Source organism: Mauremys mutica, chromosome 1 (genome assembly GCF_020497125.1).
Source record: "Mauremys mutica isolate MM-2020 ecotype Southern chromosome 1, ASM2049712v1, whole genome shotgun sequence".
Lineage (NCBI taxonomy): Eukaryota > Metazoa > Chordata > Testudines > Geoemydidae > Mauremys > Mauremys mutica.
In genome coordinates this window covers 83,565,517-83,581,924 of record NC_059072.1, presented here as the reverse complement: position 1 = coordinate 83,581,924, position 16,408 = coordinate 83,565,517, and the positions used below count along the sequence as shown (strand labels likewise).

Below are 16,408 nucleotides of genomic sequence, written 5' to 3'. Positions count from 1 at the left end.
TTACAAATATTTGCACTGTAAAAATGGCAAACTAAAGAAATCTTGTTTTTCAATTCTCCTCATACAAGTACTGTAGATCAATCTCTTTATGGTGAAAGTGTAACTTACAAATGTAGATCTTTTTATTACAATAACTGAACTCAAAAACAAAACAATGTAAAACTTTAGCGCCTACAAGTCCACTCTGTCCTACTTCTCATTCAACCAATTGCTAAGACAAACAAGTTTGTTTACATTTACAGAAGATAATGCTGCCCACTTCTTATTTACAGCGTCACCTGAAAGTGAGAACAAGCGTTCGCATGGGACTTTTGTAACTAGCGTTGCAAGGTATTTATGTGCCAGATATGCTAAACATTCATATGCCCCTTCATGCTTCGGCCACCATTACAAAGGATATGTTTCCAGGCTGATGATGCTCATTTAAAAAAATATATTAATTAAATTTGTGGCTGAACTCCTTGAGGGAGATTTGTATGTCTCCTACTCTGTTTTACCCATATTCTGCCATATATTTCATGTTATAGCCATCTCAGATGATGACCCAGCACATGTTCATTTTAATAACACTTTCACTGCAGATTTGACAAAACGCAAAGAAGGTACCAATGTGAGATTTCTAAAGATAGCTACAGCACTTGACCCCAGGTTTAAGAATCTGAAATGCCTTCCAAAATCTGATCAGGATGAAGTGTAGAGCATGCTTTCAGAAGTCTTAAAAGAGCAACTCTCCGACGCAGAAACTACAGAACCCGAACCACCAAAAAAGAAAATCAACTTTGTGCTGGTGCCATCTGACTCAGATGATGAAAATTAACATGTGTCAGTCCACACTGCTTTGGATGGTTTTCAAGTAGAACCCGTTATCAGCATGGATGCATGTCCTCTGGAATGGTGGTTGAAGCAGGAAGGGACATATGAATATTTAGTGCATCTGGCACATAAATATCTTGCGATGCCAGCTACAACAGTGCCATGCGAACCCCTGTTCTCACTTTCAGGTGATATTGTAAACAAGAAACAGGCAGTATTATCTCCTGCAAATGTGAACAAACTTGTTTGAGCGATTGGTTGAAAAAGAAGTAGGACTGAGTGGATGTGTAGGCCTTAACATTTTACATTGTTTTATTTTTGAATGCAGTAATTTTTTGTACATAATTCTACATTTGTAAGTGCAACTTTCATGACTGCACTACAGTACTTGTATAAGGTGAACTGAAAAATTACTTTTTTACAGTGCAAATATTTGTAATAAAAAATATAAAGTGAGCACTGTACACTTTGTATTCGGTGTTGTAATTGAAATCAATATATTTGAAAATGTAGAAAATATCCACAACTATTTAAATAAATGGTATTGTTTAACAGTGATTAATCGTGATTAATTTTTTTAATCACTTGACAGCTTTAATTTTTTCACATAAAATTGTTCTATTACAGTATATCTACCTGGCAAAACAAAAACCTGCAGCAGCGAGTCTCAGAGTCTGGTTCACACTGTGGCACTAGAAATACCATCTAGCCATTCAGCCTGGAGCTTAGGTTCTGAAACCTCCCTCCCTCCCTGGGCTTCAGAACCAAGCCTCAATCCAAACGTCTACACCACTATTTTTAGTACTGTCGCACAAGCCAGAGGCTGTAGACCCAGACTCTGTGACTCACTGCAATGGGATTTTTTGTCGAGTAGACAGATCCTTACAGTTAAGGTTGCTGTAGCAATTAACATAAACCTTATCCAAACCATGCAACTGGTTGGCAAGGGGCGTCAAAATCCTGGGAGTTACCTTGCCACGACTTCCTGATAGTTTTATCCAAGAATACGATATATTAATACAGCATAATACTTACCTAGATGATCAGTGTTAGGTGGTGGTTTCTTGAGTACCTGCTCTACAAATGCTTTTCCTCTAAGTGGAAGCACTGACAAGTTTAACCAGCAAAGTTATTTCACACTGGTCATCAGTAGCCAGGAATCAGTCCAAAGCACTGGTGGTTGGACGAGTTGTTCCTAGCACCTCTATGAGCAAAACTGGATGAAATTCAGACCACCTACCATTTATCTCTTCATGATATTGCAGATTGTTTGAATCTGCAAGGTAGTACATGTAGTCACAATGGTAGGGACTTAAGTGAGCCACTGAGCACTGACTGTCTGGATTAACCAAGCTATCCACATCTCAAAGCACATCCTTTGATGTTTTGCCCATGCTATAATCAAGGCAAAGAGACTTTTGTACTTTTTGATATAACACTGGACTGAGGAGAACTGGATTATATTTACCCTTCTGCCACTAGCCTGCTAAGAGATCTTGCACAGTCATTTCACTGCTCTGTGTCTCAGTTTCACCATCTGTAAAATGGGGATAATGATCTGTCCCCCTAAGAAAGCACTTTGAGATCTACTGATGAAAAGCTACTTGTTATTTTGTCTATTGCAGAGGTTCTCAAACTGTGGTCTGCAGACTTCATTCAGGTGGTCTATGAATAGTTCCCTCTAAGGTGAGCCCCTGGGTGGCCGCTCATGAGAGAATGAAGGGCCATCTGCCTAATTGGTTCCGCTAATTAGGTGCCTGGACCCTAGAGAAGACACACATGTAAGGTGAGGTGGTGGCCTTGGGAGGAATAGGGGGTAGGTGGGCAGGGCAGTGGGGTGAGAAGAGGGGGTGGGGGGGAATTTGGGACGTGCAGGGCTGTGGCAGCCAGAGAAAGTGGTGACTTTCCGCAGCTCCAGGACTGTGGCTGCCAGGGAGAGAGACGTTTTTCCCAGACTCAGCTCTGTGGCTGCTGCGGTGGGGGAGATACCTCCCTCCTTCCCAGCCCCAGCTTGGGGGTTGCTGCAGCAGGGGAGAGAGGGAGATCCTCCTCCCCCCCACTTCCCAGCCCCAGCTTGGGGGCTGCTGTGGGGAGGGAGAGAGGGCACATCCATTGTATTAGAAAGGTAAGACTACTGATATTAAAATATGAGTTGTGTGCTTTTATTTCTAGAACAAAAAACGTATTAAGGGTTTTTGTTACATAATGCTTTTATCCAAACAGCTAACTATTGTAAAGCGAACGGTACTAACATTTGGAAAGATCACTAAGTGGTCTGCTGAGACCCTCAGCAATTTTCAAGTGGTACACGAAAAACAATAATTTGAGAACCACTGGTCTATTGCACAGCTTTGGTATGAGAATTCAAAATATATTTGAGGCAATCATACAGGTTCCCAATGAGATGACTGCCAGGGCCCTGTAGCCATCTTCCCTCTTGCTTCAGTTCAGACAGGTCAGTTGTAAATTAAGATGACTTGTGGGAATGAAGCTGGGGAAGAGGACATTTTGAGCCATTGCTCTGATGCCTGAGGACAAACCTATTACATCTGACTGATTGGGATGTTCATGTGTTTGGCTGCTCCTTGCACGGCTTCTGACTAGGAGCTGGTGTCTCCTGCTTTGGAGAGCTCTGAAACTGCCCTAGGCTGCATCTGTATATTTACGGCTGCTGTAGTAGAATCTCTATAATTAGAATCTTCCAGTATTTCAATGCTACAGGTCTTGGTGTGGTGCCTTTCACCAAAGGTCCAGCCTTGAGAGCATAGTTCATGAGCTATGGCTAAAGGGAGTCTTGGCAGTATTCTAGCCATCTCTTGGCCATAAGGACATGGGAACAGTGACTGGACAACATGAGCCTGGAAGCAGCAGCCGGAGACCAGACCAGCCCTCAAGCAAAGAGCTGCTCTATAAAGGAGCTAATTCACAATCAGTTAAAGTGATAGGCAGCAGGTTTAAAACAAACCTATACTTCCTCACACCGTGCATAGTCAACCTGTGAAACTCGTTGCCAGGAGATGTTGTGAAGGCCAAACTATAACTGGGTTCAAAAAAATAATTAGACCTGTCCTCCATGAACTTATCTATCAATGGCTATTAGTCAAGATGGTCAAGGATGCAGCCCCATGCTCTGGATGTCTCTACACTTCTGACTGCCAAAAGCTGGGACTGGATGACTAGGAATGGCTTGCCCTGTTCTGTTCACTCCTTCTGAAGGATAGGACACTGGCCACTATCTGAAAACAGGATACTGGGCTAGATAGAGGCTGTATAGGTCTGACCCAGTATGGCTATTTTTATGTTCTTAATCACATTAAGCAAAACCCAGATTAGGACATGAAGCCATTTGCATACATTTGCCAATTTCTGGACCTTCAGTCCTAACAGGTACATTTGAGGATACACGCCCTACCAAACCAATGATAGAGCAGTCCCGTTGGAACAACATTCTCCCTCAGAGCAAATTGGAAAAACCAGGTCAAAACAGGCACTGGATGCTAGCAGGAGCAGTGTGCACCAATCTGAAGCTCCATGGGTAATGATCAGTATAGACCTGGTTAGACCATCCAGTTGGTCGGTCCATGCTGGCTGCCCATGTGATGTTAGAAACAGCTGCAGCTGGAACAGCATTCACATGGCAGAAGGTGGGTTTTTACCTTGGATTGGGGGCTGTGGGCTAAGTACATATGCTACTCTTGAGGGAATTCTTCACACTATTTTAAAATTCTGCATATTTTATCTGTCAAAACAACACAATATAATCATGCCGTTTCAATTATTTGGGTAATTTATTTCAAAATACCTGTCAGCCTGTATGTCTGTAACAATACAAACAAAAAAGATTCAGGAAATGTTTTTTAACAAATAGATTTCTTACTAGGTGTATTAATACAGATCTCTGAATAATAATTCATTTAAACTACAATACAGAAATGTATTTCCCAAACCCCTTAAAACAGTGCAAAGGCTTGGGAGAGTTGGGTAACAGAGGCACTGAGGGAGAAGGAAGTAATTGCTGGGAAGGAGCATGGGAGTGAACCTGGAGCATTGTTGGGTGTGAGCAGGGCCAGATTAACCTTTTGTGGGCCCAGTGCCAAGCATATTTTTGAGACCCCATGGGGGCAGTGGAGCATGGCACAGGGATGGGAGGTTGGTCCCCAGAGCAAGGAGTTGGCCAGGGGCATGGCATGGCAGGGGCGGCCCCACTCTGCCCAGCCCAGTGCACTATTTACAAACCAGTAGTTGCCAGACCCATGCTGGCCCGTCCAGCCCTGTGCTACCAGCAGGGGCGGCTCTACGAATTCCGCTGCCCCAAGCAGGGCGGCGCGCTGTGCCGCTCGCGCTGCCGGGCGCCGGTTCCGCGCCTCTGCGGGACCTCTCGCAGACGTGCCGCTGGTCCCACGCCTATGGTGGAGCTTCCGCAGTCATGCCTGCGGGAGGTCCACACGAGCCGCGGGACCAGCGCACCCGCCGCAGTCATGCTTGCGGGAGGTCCGGTCGTCCCGCGGCTCCGGTGGACCTCCCGCAGGCATGACTGCGGAAAGTCCACCGGACCCGCCTGCCGCCCTCCCGTTAAAATGCCGCCCCACATGCGCGCTTGGCGCGCTGGGGTCTGGAGCCGGCCCTGGCTACCAGCATGCTCCTTCCCCTCAGGGGTGGGTCCATGCCATGCCACACATCCTCCCCCCCGAGCCCAACACCGGAACACACCTCCACCCCCAATTCTCTATAGCCAGAGCCCCCCTAGACCCTACCACAAATGCACAGTGCCCTGCACACCACCACACCTACCGAATGGCCCCCTACCCACAGCCCCGCCACAACTGCCTAGCATCCCGCACAGAAACCTCACTCCCTCGTGACCCATCACACAGACCTTCCCTGCCCCCTCACAGCCAAGCACCCCCCTCAGGCCTACCAGAGACCCTGAGGGGGAGGGATAGTTCAGTGGTTTGAGCATTGGCCTGCTAAACCCAGGGTTGTGAGTTCAATCCTTGAGGGGGCCACCTAGGGATCTGGGGCAAAAATTGGTCCTGCTAGTGAAGGCAGGGGGCTGGACTCGATGACCTTTCAAGGTCCCTTCCAGTTCTAGGAGATTGGTATATCTCCAATTATTACCTTTATTCTCACATGCCCTGCCTACTGGCCACACTCACTGGCCCTTTGGAGGTCTGGTCCCCAGGACTGGTCCCAGGGTGGGGAATCACTCCAGCCCCTCAGGAGTTGCACAATCAGCCAGGCCAGGGCCTGCCCAACACAGGCTCCAGCCAAGCCCCCCAGCATTGGCTGAGACTGGCCAGGCTTTTGCATCTGTGGTCCCAGGCAGCTCAGTTCCAGGGAGACAGGTGCAGACTCACAGGTGGTGGGAAGCAGCGACTGCCCAGAGCCAGAGGTGCACTGGGGTCAGACCAGGAGCCAGAGAGAAGCTGGCAAGTGGAACCAGGGGGCAGAGAGGAGCTCTTGGCTGGCCAGTGGGCAGGCCCAGAAGAGCACGTGATGGTGGGGGACGCCAGTGGGCTGGCAGGGTCTCAGTGCAGGCAGAGCAGGCTGGGGCCCCTTCTGAGCATGGGCCTGGCTCCATGGTGCCACTGGCACCATTGTAAACTCACGGGGTGTGAGTCACCCAGTACAGAGGGTTTATGGGGGGAGTAGGTGAGGCCTCTGGGAGGGGGCCAGGAATGAGGGTGTCAGGGTGCAGGAGGCGCTGACCGGAGCCGCTGGGGTCCCTTTTTGCTTGGTCATTCTGGTCAACGACTCGGACCCCAGCAGCTCAGAGGTGGGCGGTACTGACTAATGGCCACGCGGAACCCGCAAGGGGCTGCGCCGGGGCGGCCGGTCACGGCGCTCTGCCCCGGGCTCCGCAAAGCAGGCGGCGCTGCGGGCGCCAGAGCCGCGCCCCGTGTTCACGTGGTTTCCCGGCCGCCTGTAGAACCACACGTGTGGGGGACAGGCCCCGCCCAACGGCCTCACGTGGCTCCTGGGACCTCGCCCCTTCCATTGGAGTCCTCGCGCCGCCCGCTCCTCGCGCTCCGGCCTCTTCCCGCTCCCTCCCACCGCCGTCCGCGAGCTGCGCCTGCCTCACGCGCCCCTCCCGGCGGGCCCGCTGTGTGCGCAGGCGCGGGTCGGGGACAGGCGCGAGGAGGGCGGAGCGCCGCGCGGAGCGGAGGGGTGGGGTCACGAACTCTGACCTCCCGGAGCCGCCGCCGACAAATAACCCCCCAGGAGAGGCCGCCGGGAGCTGGGCCCGCCAGGTGAGAGCGGCCGGGCCGGCCTGCAGCCGCGTTCCGCCCCCGGGCTCGGCAGCGGCTCCTGCTAGGCCTAGCGCGGAGGCGCTGCGCTGCCTGGGGGGCGGCTCTCACCCCTCGTCCCGCGCCGCGACCCGGGGAAGCGGCCCCCTCTGTGTCTGTCCCCGGGCGGGCGGCTCCGTCCTGGCTTCCCCGGGCGGCGGCTCCGCGCCCTCCTGACCTTTCACCTGACAGGAAAAGCTTGTGTCTCCCTTCCCCGGATCCCGGCCGCGCCCCGGGGCCCGCTCCGCCCGCCCGCCCGGGAGTGGGGATGGGGGGCGGCTCCTGCGCCGGGCTCCCCGCGCGGCGGCTTTGGCTCCTCAGCCCACCCGAGGGGGCGGCTGAGCTTCCCGCTTCCCCGCCGGGCGGGGGCCGCTGGGGAGTGCGGAGGTTGGGAGCGGGTCTGGCCCGTTGGGCTGTGAGAGCGTTAGCGCCCGGGTCTCCCCTACCCCGTTAGCGCACAGGCGGCCGCAGCAGCCATTTTGTGTGGGGCCGAGCGTCCCGTGCGGGTTTGACCGCGGCCGCTCGGGCGGAGGAGGAGGCTGGGCCCTGCCTCCGTCTCGCTGCTCCGTAGGGAGCTGTTTAGCTGCAAGCCGGCCTCAGGGGCGCTCCCGACCCGAGCTGCATAGGCCCCGTACTCCGCCCCGGCTTGTCTAACGCCACCTTTCAAGCCACAGGATTAAAGGCCGCGCCAACCACTTTCCCTGGCGGGGTGTGTGTGGGGAGGTGTCAGGCGAAAGCTGCCCCCGCCTCGCCTTTTGTACCCTTCATCACAGAGGAAAAAGCTACTCCCTTGGGTGGGCTGTGAAATGTGCGGGCTGAATATCAACTTTTTAATCGAAATAGAGGACACATTCACTTCTGGTAGCAGCCATTTTACTAGAAAGCGGCAGCGTCGGCCCAGGTGTGTGACTGTGAAATCAAGACTCCTTCAACTTGGAGACCTGTCAAATTGAATGCAATGTTTTTAAGGAAAAGGCTTGCGTGGAAAGGTCTTTGTCTTCTCTCAGCTCCTTTTCTCACTTGTCCCCCATGAACTTAACCTGGTGCTTGCTGAAGGTTCCTGCCTGACAATCCCATAAACTAAAAAGTTCTCCAAGTACAGTACAAGCCATTCACTGGCAGTACTCTTCCCTATTTTGTCCCACCACTGTATTAAACCTGATTTGAAGGCTCTTCATGGGTGCCATGGCAAGCTTCCTTGGTTGACATTCCCACTTAGTGTTTTGGTTAATACAATCAGGCTGCAAATTGATGTGGATGTCAGTGTGAGTTGGACAGACTATCCATTCCCTCCAGCTAAGACACTAGATGTTAAAGCATCGAGGGTTGGTTGATGTAAGTTGTTGGTTCAGATCTGTTCCAGACAAAATAGTAACCAAGATCTGGAGGGGGTAAGGCTTCATTCTATTGATAATCCCCTGACTGTCCAGGTTTAGTGAAAATACCACCTCACCCACCTTGTTTTTCTATAATTCTGAAACCAACCTGCCTACAACTACACTGCATGCAGGTTTAGTGAAGACTGATATTATTCCTTTTTAATACAGTATGAAGGTAGAATCCTAGGACTGGAAGGGATCTCGAGAGGTCATCTAGTCCAGTCTCCTGCATTCATGGCAGGACTAAGTATTATCTAGACCATTCTTTTTTTTTTTTTTTTTTTCTTGTTCACAAGCTTTATCCACTCTGCATGTACATTGGTACTGCCTTTTCATGATCACAGAGTCAACAGAAATGCTCATGGCCCTCTTCATCAGCAAGACATCCCATTCACAGACAAGAAAATCTTCAGTCTCTCTGGCTCTTCATCCATTCCAGCTACAAGGAGGCCGGCTCCTTCATTTCCTGCTGCCATTGCAGAGATTAATAAGGTTCTGGACCATTCTTGCCAGGTGTTTGTCTAACCTGCTCTTGTGGACTCTCATGGAGATTCTACAACCTCCCCCCCCCAGGCAACTTATTCCAGTGCTTAACCACTCTGACAGGAAATTTTTCCTAATGTCCAACCTTTCTCTCTTGCTGCAATTTAAGCCCATTGCTTCTTGTCCTATCCTCAGAGGTTAAGAAAAATATTTTTTCTCCCTCCTCCTTGCAGCAACCTCTTACATACTTAAAAACTGTTGTTATGACCCCTCTCAGCCTTCACTTTTCCAGACTAAACAAACCCAGTTTTTTCAATCTTCCCTCTTAGGTCATGTTTTCCATACCTTTAATCGTTTTTGTTGCTCTTCTCTGGAGTCTATCCAATTTGTCCACATCCTTCCTAAAATGTGGTACCCAAAAATGAACACAATACTGCAGTTGAGGTCTAATCAGTGCAGAGTAGAGTGGAAAAATTATTTCTTGTGTCTTGCTTACAACGCTCCTGCTTATACATCCCAGAATGATGTTTGCTTTTTTCCCCTGGAAATTGTCTTACAAATGTTGACAGGCTCCTGTATAATTGATATAGCAGACTTACTGTTTGCCACTCATTTTGCCCCAGTAGTTTTTTTTTATTATTAGTTGTACCCATTAGTGCCCAAAATGTGCTAGGTGCTGGTCAAATGCAAAAGGCACAGTCTGTAAAACACATGTATTTTGTAATAACTGTTTCATTTTTGCCAAAATACATTTGTTGAAGCGGACATTGACTTCAATACATGGGAAGGCTAGCCAGACTTCTTGCCAAACACTAAGGTACTCATTGACTGCATTTTAAATCATGCGTTTGTATCTGGTAGTGGCTACTCTTGAAAGGAGTTATGAGTGCTAATATTGTAGGCGGTGGCACTATTCTTATTTATTTGCATTATTGAAGCATATAGGAGCCCTAATTGTGGACCTGGACCCCGTTGTGCTAATACTTATTTATTTAAAAAAAAAAAAAAATTTATAGCTCAACATTTTAGTTAGTTGGAACTGGGCAATTCTTCCACAGAAAATGTTGTTAAAAATGAAATGTGGAACCACTGCAGAGTCAGAAGAAATGACATAGTTCTGTGTTGTCTTTCTGTTTACACTTTTCTTTGTAGTTTTTCTGTTTTGGGGAAAGTCAATTTGGCCATTCCCTGTTGCATTTGCTACATCCTATAATTTGAAATAGCTTTCTGAAGGCAGTGTTTCCTGTCTGAAAAGAGTTGCTATGTATAATTCTTAGACTATTGGAAAGAGACATCATCTTAAATTGGCATCTGTCACCTTAATATCTGAATGTCTCCGGGAGAACAAAAATCCTGTTAGGCCAGTGATCTAACTATTCTCTTTTTTTTTTTTCCCCCCAGGACTCCTGGGGCTGTCTCTTAGCGGATTTATTTCTCTTCTTCTTTTTCTCATTCTTTACTGTTGTAGCTGTGAGAAAGCTAAATCAAAGAAATATGTTTTACTTTTCATTCGGAAGGCAGTGAGTTTTGTGGGCATTTTTATCTTCTCCTTTAATGAGTTCCATAGCTTTGGTCCTGGTGCCAAAAAAGCTGTTGCCTGCTCTTATAAGCTTCACCCTTGAGGTTGAACATCATGGTTTCTACAGAATAGAGCTTTGATGTATGATTCTAACTCATCTATCTTCAGTTAACTCTGATTTTTTTCTGTAGATTACTGAAAAGGGGCTATTGGAACTGATGGCTCAATAATAATGGGACTGTAGTTGCTGTTGACAAAGTCTCTGTCACTATTGCTCGGATGTGAAATGTATTTACAGATTATTTAGATTCAAAGTTATCTGTTTCATTAATACCGATTTCCCTATGTAACATAAGATCTAGAGTATTTATAGTAACAAAATGCTGAATATTACATTGCTTAAATTTTGTATGTTGATGTATTTATTTTTTGTTGTTTTACTTACTAGTTTACTGTGCATGCATTGTATTGGTTAATGTGTAATAAACATACATTTTCTCCATCCAATAAAGTTGCTGTAGTTTTACTACGGTTTGTGAAGCAAAGTTGTCACATGGGAGAACAGATAAGCTATGGTCTATATTGATTATCTGATTCTGAAAAAGTAAGACCAATTTCCAAATATAGGGGACTCGTCTGTGTGTCAAGATTCTAAAATCGATTGTCAAGTATATACTTATTCTCCTGGCTTCTGAACCACAAGTAGTTGAGGTTTTGTCATCTTGATTCTGCAAAGCTGAAAACAAATATTGTAGGATTTCACAGCATCTTGTGTATATTTGGTGAAAGAATGGTATTGGTTCTCTCATGAGAGAGAATGAAAACTACAGCTAGTAAATGTGAGAAAAAGAATGCTTTGTACACTTACTGTATAGAATATTTGCCTAAGGAAAACTATAAATTGTCACTGTTTCTTAGCCATGATACTCAGTATATAGTTTTAGATGTCTTCATTTAATCCTACAATCCTGTTCCACCATGTTTACAAAGATTATGGGGGCATTCCACTATCTGCTAAAAATAGCAGTGAGAGATGGGAGGGCATGGCTTGGGCAAGTAGAGAGCCATGTAGGGTATGTACTCGTGCACATACCCCACCTTTCAGGTGTGTCTATACTATACTTGCCTAAACAGTGCCTCAGTGGTTATACTGCTATTTATACTCATGCTAGGGGCTCTCTGCTTTCAGCCCTGCCTGGGGTGGCTGGGCTCCAGGTTGTCAGACCCACGCCTACATCACCTGTAGCACTTACATCACCTCATGGTGACAGCTCGGGCTTTCAAAGGGAACAACAGGGGATGTAAGCATAAATAAATAAAAAAATTTCGCAGTCCCTTCAAAAGCGTCTGGCCATCTGGATTTGGCCTGCAGTCCATCTGTTGACTGTAAAGTATATAAGGACCTCTATTTTTTTTATCTTCTGCTTTGCATTAGAAATTCAGATCTAGTCTATCTAGGTTTGTTTGTTTTTCCCTGAAGCTCCATGGACAGCTAAAGAAATAAGATGGCAGAACGTTGGATTTGATCAGGGATTTGACCAGGAACAATGGTCAAACCATGGAGGAACAAACCATGGACAGAAGTGAATTGTGATGCTGTACTGCTTGCTCCCTGTGTCTGCAAAGATGCTTTTGAGGGAGGGGAGAGGAGGAGGAGAAGAAACATGCTGCTTAAAAACAGCTTAGAAAAATAAGTACTTAAATCTCTACTTATTTAGCACATTTAATCATAGAGGATCTTAAAGTTCTTGACAAACTATGATGCCTATTTATATATAATCAGCAAATTCAGAGTAAATTATGCCACCCTTCTAATGAGCACATAGTAACACTGGGCACTAATTTAGGAATGAAAATGAAGAGCAGTGTTTCCGTTTTCAACTGAATAGGGGATTTAGGCAGAATGATCCATGTTAGAATAGCAAAAAATGTTTGGAGTTGTACCAGCTAGAAGTCAGAAGCTTTGTTTTACATCTCTCATGAAAGAGGGCAACATCCCATATTGGGCAATTGTTTGATTACTGACTTGGAGTAAAGCAACCACCTACTGAATTGTCATCAGTTCCTGTAGTCCCCATGAGTTTTCCTTGGAAGTCTCTCATTTAAAGAATTGGCTCCATACACAGTTAGTTTCTGAGACCTAATGCAGTCCCATGGCGAGGTGTTATGACAGTCCAGGGAAATGAAACAGTCTTTTCACCAAACTTTGCATAGTATTAGCTTTTTGTTGAATGGGTGATAAGCTTTCCTACAATGGTTTACAGATGTCTGAGGGATACACAGAAGATTTTTCCAACAATACCTGGTATAGTTATACTGGTAGAACTCCAACTTATTCCACAATAAGAGTCATTTTTGTAGTTTGGCTTAAATCGCTTCTAATACAACATAAGCTAAACCAGAAAAAGACACTTTTATACTGGAATATGAATGCCCAGACCGGGAGTTACACTGCTATAACTATAACAGTTTAAATTCACACCCTGCCTTATACCAGTATAACTCTATGCCACAAGTCCTAGTTGAAATACAGGTGTACATACAACACTATGATTATTATGTAATATTTACACATCCTCGTATGTTCCCAAATATTGTAAAACTTGAGCTGTTTAAAGCTTGTAATGTAAAATGATTTAGCTACAGAATGCTACAGATCTTAGGTGACATTCTAGTATAACCTGATGAAGTCTTGTGCGGACTTTGAAGCCATATAATAAATTAGAATTAAGAAAATATATTAATGTAAAAAAATAGGTATAAAGACCCAGCTCTATGTGCATGGCTTACATTAATATCAATAGGCATTGAGGGCCTGGTGTTTAGTTTTCTACGGTGTGTTTCCCTCATGGTAAATTTTCATTTACATTGCCAATAATGGAGCATTGTAATGGAAATATTCATTAAACATAAAGCATGCATGAGTGTCTTAATTGTTTTTGAGTTAACTGGCGAATCTATCTTTTCTATCATAATTTTAGAAGTGGGTGTCGGTTGAATGAATAGTTTAAGAAACTCCTGACATACGAGTATCAGCATAGAGAAGGGCATGAGAGAATAAGGATGCTTCTTAGGCTTTGGCTACACTTGCATTTCAAAGCGCTGCCGCGGCAGCGCTGCCGCGGCAGCGCTTTGAAGCGCTAAGTGTAATCAAAGCACCAGCGCTGGGAGAAAACTCTCCCAGCGCTGTCCGTACTCCACATCCCTGTGGGGAATAACGGACAGCGCTGGGAGCGCGGCTCCCAGCGCTGGGGCTTTGACTACACTGGCGCTTTGTAGCGCCGCAATTTGCAGCGCTGCAGAGGGTGTGTTTTCACACCCTGCTGCAGCGCTGCAAATTTGTAAGTGTAGCCAAGCCCTTAGAAAGATAGTTTACATTTCAAAAGTCAGACCATTGCATGGTAAGAACATGTGACCATGCTTATTTCTTTTAAGGTAATAGTTCTTCTTAGGTCTTTGCTATATGGCATTGACTGATTTGTAAAGATGGAGAGCCACTGATTTGAATTTTGCTCTTCAACAGCAGAATAAAGGCCCTGTCTGCTCAGAAAAATTGCACAATTTTAACTAAATTGAGATAAATGAAGGGTTACAACCCCCCAGTTGTGAATACAGTGATTTTAGTATAAATGTGTTACCACTGATCTAGCTTGTTTGTACACAGGAAGGGAAACAATCTATAGTGGTACAACTGCATCAGTGCTAGAGGTTGTACCAGTGTAACTATATTGGCTTAAAAAAAAGAATGAACTAACATAGTTACACCACTATTAAAACTGCATGTAAGATTAGGCCTAATGTTATGTTCTCTGGAAGGAACGGACTACTACTGCAAAAGGGCGAAAAGAGGGTAATTTTTTCAGTCATGTTAGGCTAACAGGGATTTTCAACCTTTTTTAAATCATGTCCCCAACTTTGTTTTGGTGAACAAAAGGGGATTTTCCAGGTAGTCTAGATGGAATTAGGCCATCTAATACATTGATTCCAATAAAGGGGATTCTTCTGTAAATAAATCAGTCCTTTGATCCTGCTGTCTGTCTGTGTATAGGTTGGGAAACATTTTAAATGAGAACATGCCATAGTATCCACAAAGTTTTCAGGGCAGTATTTCTTAATTTTGGCATTAAAGAGTGTTAATCCGAGGGACAGCCAGGCTAAATTTCAATGGGTGGCATTGCTGACTCCGTGTGCCAGGTTGCAAAGCCTCTCACTCAAATTTGGCAGTCGCGCTGGAGGGGTGACTGGGCCAGATTTGAATGAGTGGCATTGCAACCCCATGATTGAATGCGAAAGGTCAGCATGCCCCCCTAAAGACTTTAGGGTCTCCCTCACAGTTAAGAACCGCAGAGCTAACACTTGAAAAACACTTTTAACAAGCATTAAGGGTTTGTATACACAGTAAAGTTATAACAGTTTAACTATAGCAGTATAATTATAGGATTTAGTTACCTTAATGTGTCTTTGAAAGTTCCCACCTTTTGATCATCATTAGTTACCCATAGAATTTAAGACATTAATTTCTTAACTATTTTTACTCTCAAATATAATTTGCTACACCAGTTTTAAACCACTGGTCATGGCCAAAAAGGTACTATTTATTATTTGTGTTACCATATTGTCTTGCAGCCCTGGTTATAGATCAGAACCCAATTTTGCTAGGTGCTGTACAAACACAGGACAAAAAGATGATCCCTACCCCAAAGAGTTTACAATGTAAGTGTAAGACGAGGCAACAGATGGGTATATACGGTTGGGGTGTTACAAGGAAACACTGAGACAATATTGGTCAGCATGATAAGCAGTGGTCTTGCTGCATAGTCCTAGGAGAATTCTGTGCCAAAAAATTAAAAATTCTGTGCACAATATTTTAAAATTCTGCATATTTCATTTGTCAAAATAACAGTATACTCATGCCAGTTTCAATTATTTTGGTAATTTGTTTCAAAATACCTGTCAGCAAGTATGTCTGTGGCAATACAGACAAAAAGAAAGATCCAGGAAATGTTTTTATTTGACAAATAGATTCCTTACTAATCATATTAATACAGAACTTTGAGTTTCATTTAAACTACAATACAAAAATGTATTTCCAGCACCCCTCAGAAGCAGTGCAAAGGCTTAGGGAATCAGGGGTAATGGAGGAGCTGAGGGAGAGGGAGAGAGCCTGTGAGTGAACCTGGAGGGTTGTTAGGTGTGAATGGGAGAAGGTATAGAACAGTGTCGAGAGCGGGGGGAAGAGGAGGGATTGTTAGGGAGGTGGGGAGTCTCCCCCATGCAGACCCTGGCTGATCCTGAGCCTCTCCCATTCAGTCAGGCATATCTGTCCCTGTTTCTGTGTGTCCCTAAACCCCCTGACCCCATGTGGCCCTGGAGCCCTTTCTCATTCAGCCCCTGGCTCAATGCTGTCACTCCACTAGCACATGAGCCTATGCCCCAGTCTGTGCCCCACAGCCCTTCTGAACCCCAGTCTGTTAGATCCCCCAGCAGTCCCATGTGCCGTATTCTGTCTCCTAACCTGGCTACACTGGGAGGCCGCTGTGACTAATGCAGCTGGCTGCTAACTGTTACTGCGAGTCAACCAGCTGTTCTGGCACCACAGCGTCCTATGGGGCGTGAAAGGTGGAACTGTAGCACTTCTTTGGAGGTGCGGGGGGGAGAGAATTCTGTGCTGGACATGAATTCTGCATGTGTGCAGTGGTGCATAATTCATCCAGAAGTAAGTGCACCAGTGGCCTAACTTGTTTTTTGTAGGCATCTCTGCAAAGGAGAATTTTAATGAGGGATTGGAAGGAGGATAAAAAGGAGATATGGGGATGTTTAGGGGGAATTCTTTGCAATTGCGAGGGTCAGCATAGGAGAAAGTACAAAGGAGCTTGTTTGAAAATGCAATAAATGGACAATGGAAGCTGACATCACTGTTCCTTTTA

General features: G+C 45.8%; 1 protein-coding gene across 8 annotated transcripts in view; it reads left to right on the top strand.

Annotated features, from left to right (window-relative positions):
* Positions 1-6,756: 6,756 nt before the first annotated feature.
* NR2C1 (nuclear receptor subfamily 2 group C member 1) overlaps positions 6,757-16,408 on the top strand; it is an 87,148-nt gene continuing 77,496 nt past the window's right edge. For 4 of the 8 annotated variants that reach the window (XM_044981148.1, XM_044981167.1, XM_044981158.1 and 1 more), the window contains exon 1: positions 6,763-7,064. The gene's annotated coding sequence lies outside the window, so the exon portion shown is untranslated. Of the gene's footprint in view, positions 7,065-7,952; positions 8,002-15,175; positions 15,195-16,408 lie in introns of those variants that run through there. The other 4 variants (XM_044981181.1, XM_044981174.1, XM_044981134.1 and 1 more) reach the window with 3 other exon arrangements.